Source organism: Cottoperca gobio, chromosome 7 (genome assembly GCF_900634415.1).
Source record: "Cottoperca gobio chromosome 7, fCotGob3.1, whole genome shotgun sequence".
NCBI lineage: Eukaryota > Metazoa > Chordata > Actinopteri > Perciformes > Bovichtidae > Cottoperca > Cottoperca gobio.
This window is the reverse complement of record NC_041361.1, coordinates 13,170,727-13,187,268: the sequence shown is the minus strand read 5'-3', so window position 1 is coordinate 13,187,268 and position 16,542 is coordinate 13,170,727. Positions and strand designations below refer to the sequence as shown.

Here is a 16,542-nt window from a genome sequence, read left to right as displayed (position 1 = left end):
GTACGCAGGGCAAAACCATTTTTGGTCCCCCGGGAGACTCACACAATTGATTTTCTCAAGGACTTAACCGTAATTTATCCCTGCTTAGGCTCAAATGAAGTCCCAAAAAAAGTTGTGAAATCATAATGAGCCGCATTCCTCCCGTCACCGATAAATAATGACGTATTTATTTGTCTAAATACTCGGACTCCCTCGACATGTTGATAGCTCTGATCCTTCGCGTGCGATAGGCTGGTTGTGGAGTGAGAAAGGATGAAGCGAGGAAATTAGCCTTTGCTCAAGCTGACTCTCTCCCTGGTACATTTAACTGATGGCACAGTCAGCATGCTGGAATTAATGAGGGAAAAATTAATAGCAACATACAGTGTAGTCTATCAAAAGGCTTGTGCCAAAAAAGCAGAGACAACTGAAAGATTACACATTCATAGTTTCCCAGTTATCCGGAGGCCTCTTATCTTCGCACCACTGAAAGGCATGACAGAGCATACTGATGCTTATGTGAATATATCAACTGCGTCCCTGCGCCTACACTTCTCTTCCTTCTGCGTGTACGAAACCATTAAAAAGGTAACACTTTTCCCCTATAAATGTCATTATGGAGATTGGGTTTAGAGTGTCATCTTAGTTCCAATTTATCTTGCAGTTATTGGGATGCAAATGTCATGAGTAAATGTTGGCTTTTAATAATAAAACAGAGAGAATTCAAATCCCTTCTTGTGCTCCTGGATATTTTTGGAGTGCTCCTCCTTTGAGGAAATAATTGTGAGAGATGCGTTGAATAAATTACGCCGCACAATGCCTAGAAACTCAGTGAAACATTATAGCCCCATTCCACACGTAAACCATGTTGTTTAAATGATTGGTTAACATCTAAAAAGCTTGTTGCTGCAGTTTAACACTCACACAAAAAACAAAAAAAGAAGGAATTTATCCAGCCTCGATAGCACCACAAGCAAACATGACCAAGTCGTGTGAACCATTGAGATGTCCCATTCATAAAAGCAGGTATCTGTCGGCCTCTGACAGCAATCTCTTGATCTCTATAAACCCTTAGACACGAGACATCAGACGGCAGGTTAGTGGGGGATAGCAGACATCCTTTTGATCCAAAGACGCTCTGCACTGAGATGATGGCTAGGGGAGTCGGGGAGTGTCCATGGCAGTATTTGACTTCCTCTTCAGTACAAATTAATTACCCTTGTGACTTTAAGTGATAGTGACAAGCCCAATGACTTACTTTCATCCCAAATTGATTCTCTCATTTGTTTGCGGTATGAGATGAAAGTTAATGATAGAAAGGCTTTCAAACTTTGCCTTTCAAGTTCCACTCTCTTTCATGTCTCTGGAAAAAGCCAGTTGAAAATTGTATTATGATCAAGGCTGGAATGACAGTCCTGGCCTAAACATTTCCTGACCCAATTTGCAAAAACTCAACTGCATTTAAATATAACACAACGGCGAGGAATTCATCCTCTCTTTTCACAAGCGCAGATGATGTAACGGGAGAATAACATACACATTTTTAAAGTTCCCTTTCCTTCAGGGTAATGATTTTAACCGCTGCGTGTGATGGGCACGCTGCATACAGCATTATCCCTGCCGACCGCCTCATATTCCTACCTATGAAACTGACATTTCAGCTCAAGTACTTACACAAACTTCTTCATTTCTGGAGAAAATATAAATGATATCTGCCAAATTCGAAAGCTTTGACGTAGGTTTTACAGAAAGTGGGCCAAACCGCTGGTGATTGATGGAGATCAAAACATTTTAATTAGAAACAAGTCATGGTGATGAGAGCAGATCTGCAAAATGTCAGGTGCAGCTCAGAGATGTTGTCTCTGTTATTTCCAATAATAATTGTGCAAAATGCCCAAATGTCAAGTTAACATAATAACCATCATCCCAGGCGATATCTAGTCTTATATGAAGCATTCAATATCATTGCAAATTTTCCTTTAATTCATTATCAAAATGGTTATTGATTCATCTGTAATCATTAAAACTCATTCCGGCTCGTCAACTGTGAGGATTTGCTGCTTTTCTCTGTCTCATTTCATTGTAAATTGAATATCAACAAACTAAGACCTCCCTATAGGTTACCCTTGCTTCAGGAAATTGTGATGTGCATCTTTCACCATATTCTGATATTTCATACTCAACAATGTATCGATGCATCCTTGTAGCGGGCACTGTATGACAGTGTACTAGGACTTCATCTAATCATATGGAGTCAATGTAACGTAACAGCCGAAAGCTTGGATATAAAACTGAACACTTCTTTTTATTTGACTTTTGAGGAAATGCAGCTGCTTCGAGGGAAGCCTCAGATTTGTGGAGACAAAGCACTCGTCCAAATTTCAGTGTTGTCAAAGTGACACCTCTTTTCTTCTTCTTCTCTGACAGCACCAGCTGGAGTTGATAAACCACAGATTGCAGTTCAGTCAGGCGTAGAAGCTGACAGTGATGTCAGTTGATCCAACCCTTTCCACTACACCTGATTTTTCTCCGCAACCATCAATTTTACAGGGCTCAAAAAATGTATTAATAGAGGGATACTCCAAGTCCCTTTGGTTGAAGAGTCCAGATGAAGATAAAACTCACGCTAAAATGCATGAGCCCCCCCACACACACCACGCTCTGCATCATGAATGAGACCAGACTCTCACACTCTGCAGGAACGAGACAAGACCAGGAAAAATGGCATACAATGCTGCATCTTTAATCACCTGAGCTGTGACTTCATTTGATGTGCAGACACAAGCTCGATCAGCGTTTGCCTGCATGTGAGGCTCATCTCACGGGTCTGAGTGCCTCCAGTCATTTAAAATTCATTTTCCGGGGGTGCTCGAGTTGAGACTCGTAGTAGTAGGGAAGGAAGAAATTTCTTCCTAATACTGCACTTTGATTCACCACACACACAAATCAAAAATCAGCCAAGCAGCACTGTGGAAGGATAATGATATCAAGTCCAAATCAGATAATAGTATCTGAGTTTTGTTACACTAAATATTAAATTATTTAATACATAGCCATGAGACAACAATAAAGATAGTCTTTATTTAATAATAGTCTTATTATATTTAGTTTTTTGACAGTGTGAGCTGTATATATAGTGCTTTTCTTTTGAAGGTTTTTCATCATTGAACTGACAAGGTCCTTGCTATGTGTAGGTGTCAAATCTGCTGAACCCACAAAACATGTTTATTGTCTCCTGTACAATTTCAACAAAATGTTCTTCTTAAGGTATTTTAAAAAGGTGCTTACTTGTGCTTGAACTGACTGTAAACGCTGAACTGGACGGTACTTTCTAAGTTGCACAGACAAGAAAAAGTCAAGGCACAAAAAAACCTCAACTTCCCTCTGCCAATCTTGCTCTTCAAGAATCTATGCTCATATAACCAATGAGTTTAAAACTTTCTTGAAGCTTTTATGTGTGCCAAGTCAATGTTTTTATTCCTCCCAAATGGCACACCAAGGGAGTCAAGGAAGCGCCAACATATTCCCTAGCCAAGATTCTACCTCAAATAGAGGCACAAGACAAAGAGACTAATGGTGTTTTGATCTAAGCACACAAGCCGCAGGCATGACATAACACATGCCAGCTTCTTCATTTCTCCAGACCTCACCAGGGGCGCTCAGCCTAATCTCCCCTGTGACGTGATCAACTGACTATGTGAAAAGGTTCTTCCTGCATGCTCCAAGCCCAAGTTTCAACATAATGAGCACAGATTATTGTAATAATTTACACGCCCTTATAGAGCTGTGCATCAAAATTCAGTTTGGTTTCTGAACACCCTTTATTTAAAAGCATTATTGATTAAATGGTTAAACCTCAAGCAATGCACTCATTGTAAATACCCTAACATAGGTAATAGATTTAAGTGAATGGATAAATCACTGTGACTTTTTATTTTATTGGAAATAAAATATGACTGGAGTGGCCTAGATTATAATCACTCTAATTAGGTACCTGCAGCAAACATATTGTGTATTTGTCTGATGCTAGCTTTGGCTGAAAGTGGTTGACAATTCCACTGCACCTGCCTTTACTAAGCTACTAATTAAGAATCCCAATTGGATTTAACAGCCTGCCAATTAATATTTCCTTAAATACACAGATTTAGTGTATTTGAGGACACTTTGGTGGAACCCAGCAGTTATCATGGGAAGCCGTTTTAAGCCCATGACCAAAGAAAGGGTAAGTTGTTATTGCTGTGAGGGATGAAAGATCCTCTTACACACAAAACACTTTAAGCACCGAGGCTGAAGGATTCAATACAAACCAGGAGAATGCTGATCACAAAGATTCAGGCAGATGGTACCGCACAGAATGTTATCAATTTGTTATTGTAAGTTATTACAACATGTGCATATCAATCAAGCTGCAACTTGCGAATGCTACTTTCAATATCAAAAGTGAAAACTTCATAAATAGCAAAAAGAAATGTATTTCCTATATTTATTACCTCCTTTGGGGTTTTCTGAGCAGTCTCTGGAAAGTTCCAACTGATGATGTCCATCATCACCATATAAATTTATATAACATTATTTGCACAGCAGTGTATTGCAATAGAAGTTTTGTGAGGATATGGAATCATTTGTCCTTGATTTGCATGATATTTCTCTTCGAGCAGAAACTTGTGTTTAAGGATGGACATGTCTGGAGATATCGCTGACTCAAAAAGAGGAGGAGGTTGGATGGTGGACTTTAAAGTACCCACTGAGCTGGTTTGTATGAGAAATGGAAAAAAACAAGAACACATGTAGCAGATGCAAGAAAACGATCTGCATTCTTATTAGTACAAATTGTGGCTGTCGAGTTTAAACCTACATGAGCAGAATGGTTTCAGTTTACATATTGTATAGAGCAGGGGTCACCAACCTTTTTGACACTGAGAGCTACTTCAAGGGTACTGAATAATACGAAGGGCTACTTGTTTGATAGAAACTTCCTGAATAACATAGTTGTACGGTTCACCTTTAATGATCATATTATCATTAATAATAATAATAATCATAATAAATATTCATATATGTGAAGAGACTGTCTGATCCCATGTTAATGTTAATTATTCCTCACAATAATTATAACAATGATTTATGGTAGGAAACAGATATATTTAAACATGCAACATTATTTATTTATGTTCTCAATCTATTTCAACATTTGAAAGTCAGAGTTATCACATCTCTGATATTTCTGTAAATATCTTTATTGACAGTTTTGTATGAAAGAGCACATTTGTATAATTTTGTTCAAAATCACACCGGTTATATTTTAGTACAAAGTATCACTTCTGTAAAAAAATTAAGGAAATCATTAACTGTCACATCTTCAAATCATATCCTGTTTGTACAAACACTAACTTTGTAACATCGGAGAGAGAGGAGATGATCTGTGAAGTAAATCACTCCTGACACTTGAAAGACTATCATATGTGTTTGTCTACCTCAATCAATATGTATTTCTGCACTATTATGTATTTTCTGCACTGAATGTATTACGAGAACAATATTGACTGTAAACACAGTAGGAACACTTCCCCTTTAAGAGAACAGGTCAACAACCATCACTTCCTGACTGCTGACCAAGGAGCGTGATGGCGCCAACGGGGACCAATGAGGAGAAGGTCAGCCCGTTCTCCATGTATTTCATGAGATGTTTACGAGCCTTTGTACACACTTCTCATGGAGCCGTCAGACAGCAACCTGGGTTTTCTTAGCGACTCAGTCTGTGGAAACGGTGATGTGATTAGTGTTCTCAGCTGAGAAGTATTTTCCATGTTTGACTTATCACGTTAATAAATATATCGATTTAACTAGAAGATTGCTGTTTTGATTCGACATTCAAGCTCCGAGTTCTTCATCTTTTTCCTCAACAGAACCTTCAGCAGAATCTTCTCGTCTTTGAACAGTCTTTTCAATAACATAATTGCACTTTTCAAGACCTCTCCGTCCGAAAAGGCTTTCTTGTACTTTATTTAAAAATGTGCAGCTCTAAATGAAGCTTCTGTTGCTTTGTGTGACTTGTTCACCGGCCTCGTGAAAAGAGATGCTCCTGCCCAAAGCTGCTTTAACTCCCGGCTGGTTCTGCCCGCAGTGCTGCAGGTGGGTAGTTAGTTAGTTAGTTAGTTAGTTAGTTAGTTAGCATGGTAGCTTCTGTGACACGTACCGAAGTGTCTCCACAATGTGCCGCTTTGCCGTTGCCCGGCAAATGAGACATACACACTTTTCTTTTACTGTTGTAAAAAATAATTCTTCCTCCCAATCATTGTGAAAATAGTTTGTTTTCTTTCGCTTTTCTGCCATGTTTAGCGTAAAAAAACCGCACCTAGCGCCCCATCGTAGCTGCTCCCGCTAGCTTGTCTCAGCGAAAAGGGAATTGGAGATTTAGCTTGTGCGTGCAATTGAACTCTGACCCCTACAGGGTCTGAGTTCATATATACATAAAACATTTTTGTTTTTTTAATTCTATATTCAATATTGCCATTTTGAAATAAAGAATAATTCAAGTGTTATTGATTTTAAAAAACAGCAAAACAATTACATACAAATTTTAGACGAAGCTTCATGGTGAAGCCTGGGAAAAAGACACTGGCGTGACAATAACTAAGGAAAGCTGGAAAATTAACCCTAAAACCATTTGCAGTTGTTCCATAAACTCCAGACACAAACATATTCAATTAAAGGTAATCATAAGCTGCACTACTCCTGTACCAAACTACACGAAGTGCTTTTCTGTACAACCCAACATATGCAAACCCTATCCCATTTGCAACAAAAGACATTACTATATGGCATGGTTATTGCAAAAAGGAATATTATAACCCTTTTGAAAAATGAGGATGTGCCTTCTTTTAAGACCTGGAAAGCATAAAGCACCTTGTTACGGAGAGGATACAATGTTTCTCTCTGCAACATTTGATCAAATCCTTTGGCAACTATTTTCGTCGTATTTATGGAGAATGGCCTAAAGCATTTGCGTATATGTATGTATGTATGTATGTATGTGCTGTATATGCAAATATGTACTGTGTTTTTTTCTTCTTCTTCTTTTTTTTTATCCCTGAGGGTGAGGGTGGGTGTAGTTGTGTCACTCGTTTGTAAAACTGAGGGAAAAATAAATAAATAAATGTCACAAAAACCATTGTGCAGAATGTAATAAGTTCGTTCAAACAACAACCTTAGTTTTGAAGAAAGATTAACTTATCTCTGCAGGTGAAATGTTAGCGATCTACTTTCTGAAGAAATCATGGCGAACATCCAACCTATTGCCTGCTGGGTTAAAATGCTGGTAAAATTATGTACATATCAGAATGCACATCATTTTACCTGCATCAACCCTTGTGAGTCTATGTGCTGTGTTTCCACCTCTCATGCGGACCAGGCTCTGCTCAGTTGGGTATTATAAACTTCATGTTACACCCTCCTCCTCTTTCAAAGCCAGTGACATCATCAGAAACGTGTCCAGCTATAAGCACACTTCCCCAAGGAGATGTGTAGTAGCTCTACTATTCCAACCACTTGGAAGCTGAAGGTAAGAAGAGTAACTGCACTCCAAAGTAGTGTTTGTGTAGGGAATAAACCACAGCTTTTGGTAAAACAAAGTAATGCCCAGGGCACATCCAGCTGGCATTATGTCAATATGAAACAAAAGAAAGTGTTTACAACACTGAGACTTCCCTGCAAGCAAAGGGGAGAATGACACAATCTGGAAACATTTTGTGACAGGGAAGAGTTCATTATCAAAAGAAGCCCATCCCGAGCCACTAATAATTAACTTAATAGCAGAATCATGATATGCAAGGCAGCTCCCTCTCAAACATATGGACATTTCATGAGGATAGCTATTTCCACAAGAGACGCACGCTAGAGGACTTTAGACAATCTGATCGGCAATCAGGCTCGGAGCTGGGTGCAATCAAAGAAAGGGAGGGATGATGAGACTGGACTGAGTCCAATCCCCATGTTGATCGCTGACAACAAATGAGTTCCACCAGAGGTTTTAAATGAGGAAGAATTAATAGGTGGATTTGTGCCCTCTTACAGAAAAGATGCATGGTAAAGGATGTTCATGGCAATAAGAGGACACCAAGATTGCTATTATCTCTAATGGGTTGTGTGGAAATTGTACAAGTCAATTGGGAACTAATATTTTAAACCTGTTAGTGTTCCAATTGACACATGGCTATAAAGGCAGGGACAGAAATATATGCCTTGACATGTGCAATTTCACCCTGGACATGTTATAATAGGTTTATGGGTGTGTGTGTGTGTGTGTGTGTGTGTGTGTGTGTGTGTGTGTGTGTGTGTGTGTGTGTGTGTGTGTGTGTGTGTGTGTGTGTGTGTGTGTGTGCTGCCTACTATTGCCTTCGAGATAAAAAAAAAAAAACCCACAACAGGACAGCCTGTATGCTGATATTTCTCTGTGAATGTCTAAAGGGTTTTACACTATTTCACTGTAATTATATTCGATGCCAAAAGTGTAAGTTTCTGTCTGCTGACGGTGAAGAGCAGCCTGATGATCGCAGACCGAAAATAAGCATAAATGTGTGAGGAATATTGAAGATTAAGAGTACATACAGAAAATAGTAAAAAAACAAATAGTTGTAGTTAATCACCTGAGTATGTCCCCTGCGGTGTCTGCTGATGTTTATCCCTTCTCGGATATCCATGTTACACCAAGCATCTCCTCACTCCTTCAGCCCAGCAGCGCCCAGCATCGACGGCGACAGTGAAGTTCGTCACTTCAAAGTGCGGATGTTGCTCTCGTAGAAATGGCCCAAAACTCTGCTCTCGCCTTTTCGGGTAACAGGCTACCCTAAATACTGCCGTCCACTCTTTCCACCTTTATGTGCCTTCGGTGTTTTCAGAGCCCGGTCCTCCGCTATCCACACTCCAGTCCCCGGCACATTCATATAAAGCGACCCGGCAAGTCTCCTCGCACCGCCGTCAGGCTGGTACCAACTAAACCCGCAGCCGTGGCGTCTAACAAAATTAATATGTTTTTTTAAAATGTCGCTGTATGAATTCAATTTAGGAGCAGAAAGTGTTCACACGGCGGTGTTCAGTCTGAGCGTCCGGGAGAGTCCACAGGATGACAGGACTGTGGCTGCCTGCGCGCGCGGCGGCAGTGGCACATGGGGCATCACATCGGAGGTGGGTACAGTAGGTGTTTCTGTTTCTTTTCTTTTCTTTTTTTGTTAACGCTGCAGGTTCACAGCACGTTCTCTGCAATACCCCATCCTCAAGTCAACAAGACTCACGAGCTTTACAATAAATGATCCTGCGTATCGGAAATGTTTGTTGTTATTGTTTGTGTTTTCTTTCTAAGCAATTAACTAAAACAATTAAACACGTTTCATTTGTCTTTGGTGGAAGAAAGCAAGTTAGTAACACCACAGTGTGAACATATTCTGTTACAAGTAAAAGCACTGCTCCCCTCCTATAAAAAAAAAGAGTGTTGTTTATTATTGTTGTTGTTGTTTATATTATGATTGTATATTGAATTCATTAAGCCTACACTTGCATATCAATTGAATGTGTTTTAAGTGTCCCAGTTTGACAGTAGCACCTGGACAAATGTGTGTTTGAGGAAGAGTCATCCATTCTGTGTTTAATGCTTCTTTCTTCTATATAGTAGATAGTAGAGCTCTTAAGCTATTTAGAATAGTATCGTATGAGACATTTGGATCATGATTCAAAATAACACAGAAGGAACATTATCAGAAAGTGTCCCACTTTACCAGTATTCACACTGCATATCATAAAATGTACTTAAATATCAAAAGTAAGTTATTTTCCACTACACACACACACACACACACACACACACACACACACACACACACACACACACACAGACACACACACACACACACACACACACACACACACACACACACACACACACACACACAGCGACATAGAGTTACATAGAGTTTTTGTGACATATTGTAATTCACAGCATCAACTCCACCCAACACAAACCTGGCCGGAGGACTAATCAATCAGTTAAAACAACTGTGTAGGTGTGCAGAGCCTTCAATTTGCAAAGTAACTGCTAACTACAGCTGTCAACAAATGTAGTTAAGTAGAAGTATACGGCAGTATAACATAGAAATACTTAAGTAAAGCACAGGTACCTGAAAATTGTACTTAAGGACTTAATTACTGTTAATTCTCACGCCACTATCAAAAATGTTAACATACATGGGCAAAATTGCACATTAAACACTTGAAACAGACCCAAAGCTTTGAAGTAACTTAATCCCTGTCACAGAGGAAGCAGTAGGCTGTAGTCAACCCTTCATACTGTGCACTGTATCATCGTTTCAACAATGGAAAGCAACTAAGTACATTTACTCAAGTACAATATTGAGGTAATTGCAATTAATACTCCGCTGTATATATTGGACAGCTATAGTTACTCAAGTTACATTTTGTCTGGCATTTGTTGCAGTTTTTTGTGATGAGTAAGGCATTCCAACTTAAATAACCTGCCTTTGTAGAAGCGGTGTAATAGAATTATTCATGGTTGCAGCAATTTTTCATGAGGTGTTAACATTTTTTGTGGTGTGGCATATTAACACATTAGAAAGACCTTTGTTAGTTAATATGGGTGTATTATCAGGCATTTCTTTCTATCAAGTTCTACTTATACTCAACAAAACAAGACAGACTGCCAGCTCATGAAGTTTAAACAGTCAGAACTTGTTATATGCACTACGCCTCTGGCTCATAATCCACTCATAATGTTGAGTGGGATTTAAGAGAATCTACTTCTGTTTGAGCCAATGGCAGAGTGATAATTACAGCAGAAATTACTGAATGCCCCACTGAGCCTTGGAAAGGCAAAATGAAAAGAGAGTATTTGGATTAACCTACTGAATGAACATTTAGTATTCCTTAGCCACCCATACACACAGCTAATAATGGCACATCAAAGCTCCAAGGAACACTTAATAGTACAGCCACCCTAAACACAAATATCTGCAACTTGGCTTGAATATTTCATGAATTCTTCTCACGACTGGAGGGAAATTTTCTTATCGTTTTACTTTGATGATTTTTTCCCAAAAAAAAACTAACCGAATTTCACCACATGCAGCAATTCCCACTGCTTTCCAAAGAGGTAGATTCTGCATGCGGCCATCTTTATATGTGACAATGAGCTTTTTATTGTTGTTTGGAATTTGTCATTTAAATACATGTATTACATTTGTCCTGAGGTGGTAAATGAGATGCTGAAATGGGCAACTTGTCAACGCCACCAGGAGTCAGAAAGACAAGCGTTTCTGTCTGAGAGCAAGAGAAGGCAGATTATTCTCTGCAGAGGTGTCCCCCTGCCTCACTCTCTTTTAGACACATGCAAACCCATGATCTTAAATAAAATGTTGTATTTAAACATTTTCCTAACTTGTTCACGTCATACTGTTGTATGTCAAGCTCATTTTATATCTGCCTCTGAGTCTCCAGTTTACTTACCAAGATAACACAAAGGAGAAATATATAGTTCATTATCTTCCGTTCATCGATCCTTTCATTCAGTGTTCAACTAAGAAATGGACTGACTGACCGTTTCATTAAAGGTGTGCAGTCCTTCTGGCTAACTACCTGTGTCCTTGTTGCCATCGCTGTAATAGGTAACTTATTGTGAAGGCTAATTTGGAGGCAGGAACTTGTCATTAAAGCCAAAAAAGCTAACTAGCCTGTGAATGCCTTATTGTCCGTAGCACAATACATCAAAACCTTGTTTTCTCCTTCTGAATTTTAAATTTTTCGTCCTGCATTTTTAGGTGAAACTGGTGTAATTGGAGCTTGTGAGAAGCACAGCTTGTGAGGGGTGAAGGGGAACTTTACACTGGACGAGCACGGTCTGTTAGAGAAAAGTTTTTGGCACAGATGGTAGCCTGGGTGTGCATTGACAGAGTTAGGGCAAGCCTCCCTGCCCTTGTCTCTGCATGATGTCAGTCATTTTTAATCAAATGAAGGACAGTCAACAGCTCAGTCGCCTGTTCAGCAATGCAGACAGCACACTGGGGCTTATCCTTAGGACAGGAGGACATGGAGTCAGAACCAGAGGCTGGCGCCTGATGTGAGGAGACTTTACTGACCCGTTAACATAACCAGGACTCATTGTGACGTTAAGCTTTTTCAGCTGCAGTGGAAACGTGCACGGTTTGATTTCTTATTTTGGCTTTTGTTATTTTCATGCTGAAAGCCAAACCTTAGAGCCTGACAAGGACATGCTATATTGTCATACATGGAATAAAAAGATGACTTAAAGGTCTCACTCGGTTTAAGAGCTTTATATAAATATATAAATATTAGGGCTGTCGAATTAGCGCGTTCATTTCGATTAATTAATCACCGACAGCACCTCGCACGGAGCTCCGACAGCAGCTCACCCCCCCGTCGCACGCACGGAGCACGGACAGCAGCACCCCCCACCTGTCCCCGTCTCACGCACGGAGCTTCGACAGTAAATATTGATATATGCGATTAATCGCGATGAATTAATCCCAAAGCTTGTAATTAATTAGATTAATTTTTTAATCGCTTGACAGCCCTAATAAATATATCTATAGACACAATACAGTGAGATTGAGTTTCCCGAAAGCAGTAAACTGAATGAATAAACTAAAAGATGGATTCCTGTCTACCCAAGGCTTATGGAAGAGTCCAGTCACCTTGTTTGACATGAGAGGGTTACTTTAGATACAAGAAAAATAAATAACAATACCAAACTGAAAGGGCAGTGTCCTGCCATGTTTTATGTCTGACTTTGAAATGTATCCAAGCAATGGAGTAAGGAGGAGTAGGAGTAATATATGTTCATCCACAGTGCCAGTTTAATACCGCACCCAAGTGAGGCGGACACGTCGCCAAGGTTTGGGTGCTGAAAGGATTTGTCGATTAATTGAATAGTTGCTCGTTCCATCTTCACAAATGTGATTATTTGCCAGTTTTATAGCATTGTAAATTAAATACCTTACGCTGGTTTGACCGCATAAGCAATTTAAAAAGACATCATCATCATTATCTTGGACCCTGGGAGCTTGTGATGGATATTTTTTCCAGTTTGTCGATATTTTATAGACCAATTAGTAAATTATTCAACAATAACATTTCAGTAATCATTATTTGCAGCTCCGTAGTCCCTCTGACAGTGAATTCTCTTCTCCACAGTTTAAATGCAACAGTGTTCATCTCAAGGTTATGGATTTATAGATTTTTGGAGCTAAAAGTGTAGTTCATAAACAAAAGGAGCTTGATGGACAAATTAGGACATACAATCACAGATGTTCAGTGGGTGTGGGAGAGGAGAACATCACATATGTGTGGTACGCCTGTGCTTGCAGCCTGGAGTTTGACAGGTAGCTGCCTTCGGTCTGCCAGGAAGTCCGATATCCACCCACTCATTGAGGGGGGCAATGTCGAGCTGCAACACATTGCTGTGTAGCAGGTCCAGGATAATAGTGTTGCACGCAGAGGTGAGGTCCACAAACGGGATCCTGGCAGAGAAACAAGGAGAAAAAACGATTGCGCTTGTGTTGACTAGAACAGATTTTGAAAGAGAAGGTCTGTATCAGGGTTCTTTCTGACAGACATGAAAGAGTGTCCTTCATGTACAAATGAATGGTGACTTTCCGTTGAGAGCATACTTTGAATTCAACACCATTTTTGAATTAATAATCTAAGAACATAAAGCAACATTTAGAAATGAAAATGTAGATTATGCCATCCACTAAAAATATTGGGAGCACAATTGCTGGTTCACTGGAAGTGTGGAGTTGAGGTTACCAGTAGCTGTTACTACTGTAGCATTACACATGACTCAACAACTCAAGTTGCATGATGGGTAATTTAGGGTTTGACAAGGAAGAAGAAACAACGGTCATGCTGCATCGATTTGTGTGTGTGTGTGTGTGTGTGTGTGTGTGTGTGTGTGTGTGTGTGTGTGTGTGTCTTGTCTTGTCTTGTCTTGTTCAAGGTGACCTCAGCATTAGACGGAACAATAAGCTTGCATGACATCGTGGCTGCTGTGGGTATGGTCAAGATGGTAATTCATACCTGCACTGTACAATGACATGTCTGCCTGAAATGGGTTTGTGTGTGTGTGTGTGTGTGTGTGTGTGTGTGTGTGTGTGTGTGTGTGTGTGTGTGTGTGTGTGTGTGTGGTCACTGCGATAGCGCCACAACCGTGCAAGATGCATTCACGAAAAATTACAGGTGTGTAGTTGAAGTAAAATAAAAATGAAGATGGGTATTGTTTGGCAAATACATTCAGGATGAACATCTTGTGACAGCAGTGAACAGTTTGCATATGCAATCAACATACTGCAAATGTGTCCTCATTATGTTGATAATAAACAGTACATTTCCTATAAACCATATTTGCTGATAGAAGTTTGTTGTTGTTATGAACATAATTTTCAGGAGACAGGGTTTGAAATATGGGTCAGCTTCCACTCTCAAATTCTTGGTTTTAAAGAGCCCTAGCCTACCCAAGAGGAGGCAACATCATTAAACAGCTAATGAAAAGAGAGGCATATACTTGATATACACCTTCAATACTGTAGAGCCAAATGGTCTCAGTAAAGTATTGGATTTAAGTGATTTTATATGATAAAATAACATGTCTTTGTTTTGTTTCTGCAGGAAATTGTCCTTTATTAATGCCCTTGCCCCAGCCTCCCCATGTGTTGTCAGTATGAGATGTAATTTATAGGTTTAATACCGCCATGTCTTCTGCCTAAAATATTCGGATAAGATTTAAATTTTTGTAACTACATCAATTATATCAGCTGCTACAACAAGCTTAACACCATACAGCTGATCATGTGATGAGCAAACCTAAAGAAGCCACAGAGTATGCACGTTTTGTACGACTGAATAAATATATGAAGTCGATCCGAACGTCTTGTTGTGTGCAATAATTATTGTGTTTACATGCTAAAAGGGAATTAGTCAGAAAAAAAAGACTCCTGGGATCAGTGGCAGTCTTCACAAATGCGACTTAACTCGCATGAGCTTAATCAAGCAAAATAAGTATTTTGACCGTGATACTCGTTATCCAATGGCACACGTCTAACACCAAGCAAGCTCTTGGAAATTATTGTAATTGTGGTGGTAAAAATGAATCACCTCGCAAGAAATGAACACATTTAGAAGTTAGAGCTTTGGTGTTATTTAATGAAGAGTTAGAAGTGTTTAACAGAATTAAATCATTTAATCTGAAAGGACGGATAACCTGCAGACACGCGTGCTACAAGTATCTGACCCTGAGTATATAGAAACACAAGACATTTATATAATAGATTAAACATGGGCAGGATCAGGTAACGCACATTTCTGTCTACCAAATGGGAACAAAAGGCACAGAGACATCACACTGTTAACAGCCGTCTGCTAATTGCCTGACAATATGGTCAAAGTGACGCCTACTGTCTGCCAAATGCGAGCAGACAGGAACATCAGACAACTGTGAGAAAACCTTTTAGTGACTGTAAGGCCAAACAACTTTATAGAGATACAATATAAGACTATATGATACATTTCCACGACAGTAATTACTCACGTTAGTTTGAAATAGTCTAAGGGCTTTGATATTGACTTGTGACTCCTGGCTCCACGTGGGCCAAATTGTCTGTGTGGGAGATATCTCACAGAAAATCAAGGAGGTTTTCTCTCTGACCACCAGCCTTCACTTGCTGCACACTAATGACTGTCTCGCCAAAGCATTTAACCTTGAGCCAATCTGTCTTTTCACTTAAAAAAACTGAGTTCTTGAACCATGAAATGGAGGTAGTTGTCGCTCTGAAAGGAGGTTACAACCCAGACTACTTCAAGATTAATCAATTATTGTCATTTCAAATGTCACAAAGTCGAACCATTGTTGGAACTTCGTTATTTCAATCTGCTTTTTAGTGTCACAATGATTTCCTAAAGAATAACTTAAAAGAAACTTGATACCCTACACATGGCCGTCATCGAAATACGTTTGCGTGAAGGATTGTATACCGTACCTGTTGAAACAAAGCAGATGCAATGCCACATAAGCAGAATTTATTTGTCAAATTCATCCTGATCTGAAGTGCTTCTGCTACCGGTCTTGGTAAATGTATTTATAAGAGTGTGGATACGATATATTGCCTATGTACCCAGCTGTCTCAATGTAACCAGGGAGCGATGTGGAAGGGGATGAAGGAATGTGGCAAATCACCCACTGAAAGTAACACAATCAAAGCAAAACCTGCAGGAAGAAATTCTCTCTGAATATGGATTTGTGTGCGTGTGTGAGAGTGTTAACCTATGCAAATTAAATATTTTCTGAAAACACATCACACTTCTGAATGAGACTCTGAAATGCACCGAAAAATATTTATATGATACATATCCTCCAGAGTGTTTAGTCACTATGGTAGTTAAGAAATATTCCAGATTAGAAATGACAGCTATATCTTCAAAGAACAAACTAACAGTGGCGAAATGACATCGTCAACCTTTCTTCTGCATTAAAATAAGAAGTTGTAT

The 16,542-nt window shown here is 39.5% G+C and overlaps 1 protein-coding gene across 2 annotated transcripts in view; it reads right to left on the bottom strand.

The window, feature by feature from the left end:
• Positions 1-16,542, bottom strand: part of cntn3a.1 (contactin 3a, tandem duplicate 1) — a 115,656-nt gene that overhangs the window by 60,968 nt on the left and 38,146 nt on the right. Inside the window, exon 1 of one of the 2 annotated variants that reach the window (XM_029436213.1) lies at positions 8,625-9,211. The exons of the other annotated variant lie outside the window; for it this stretch is intronic. The gene's annotated coding sequence lies outside the window, so the exon portion shown is untranslated. Of the gene's footprint in view, positions 1-8,624; positions 9,212-16,542 lie in introns of those variants that run through there. 2 annotated transcript variants of the gene reach the window in all.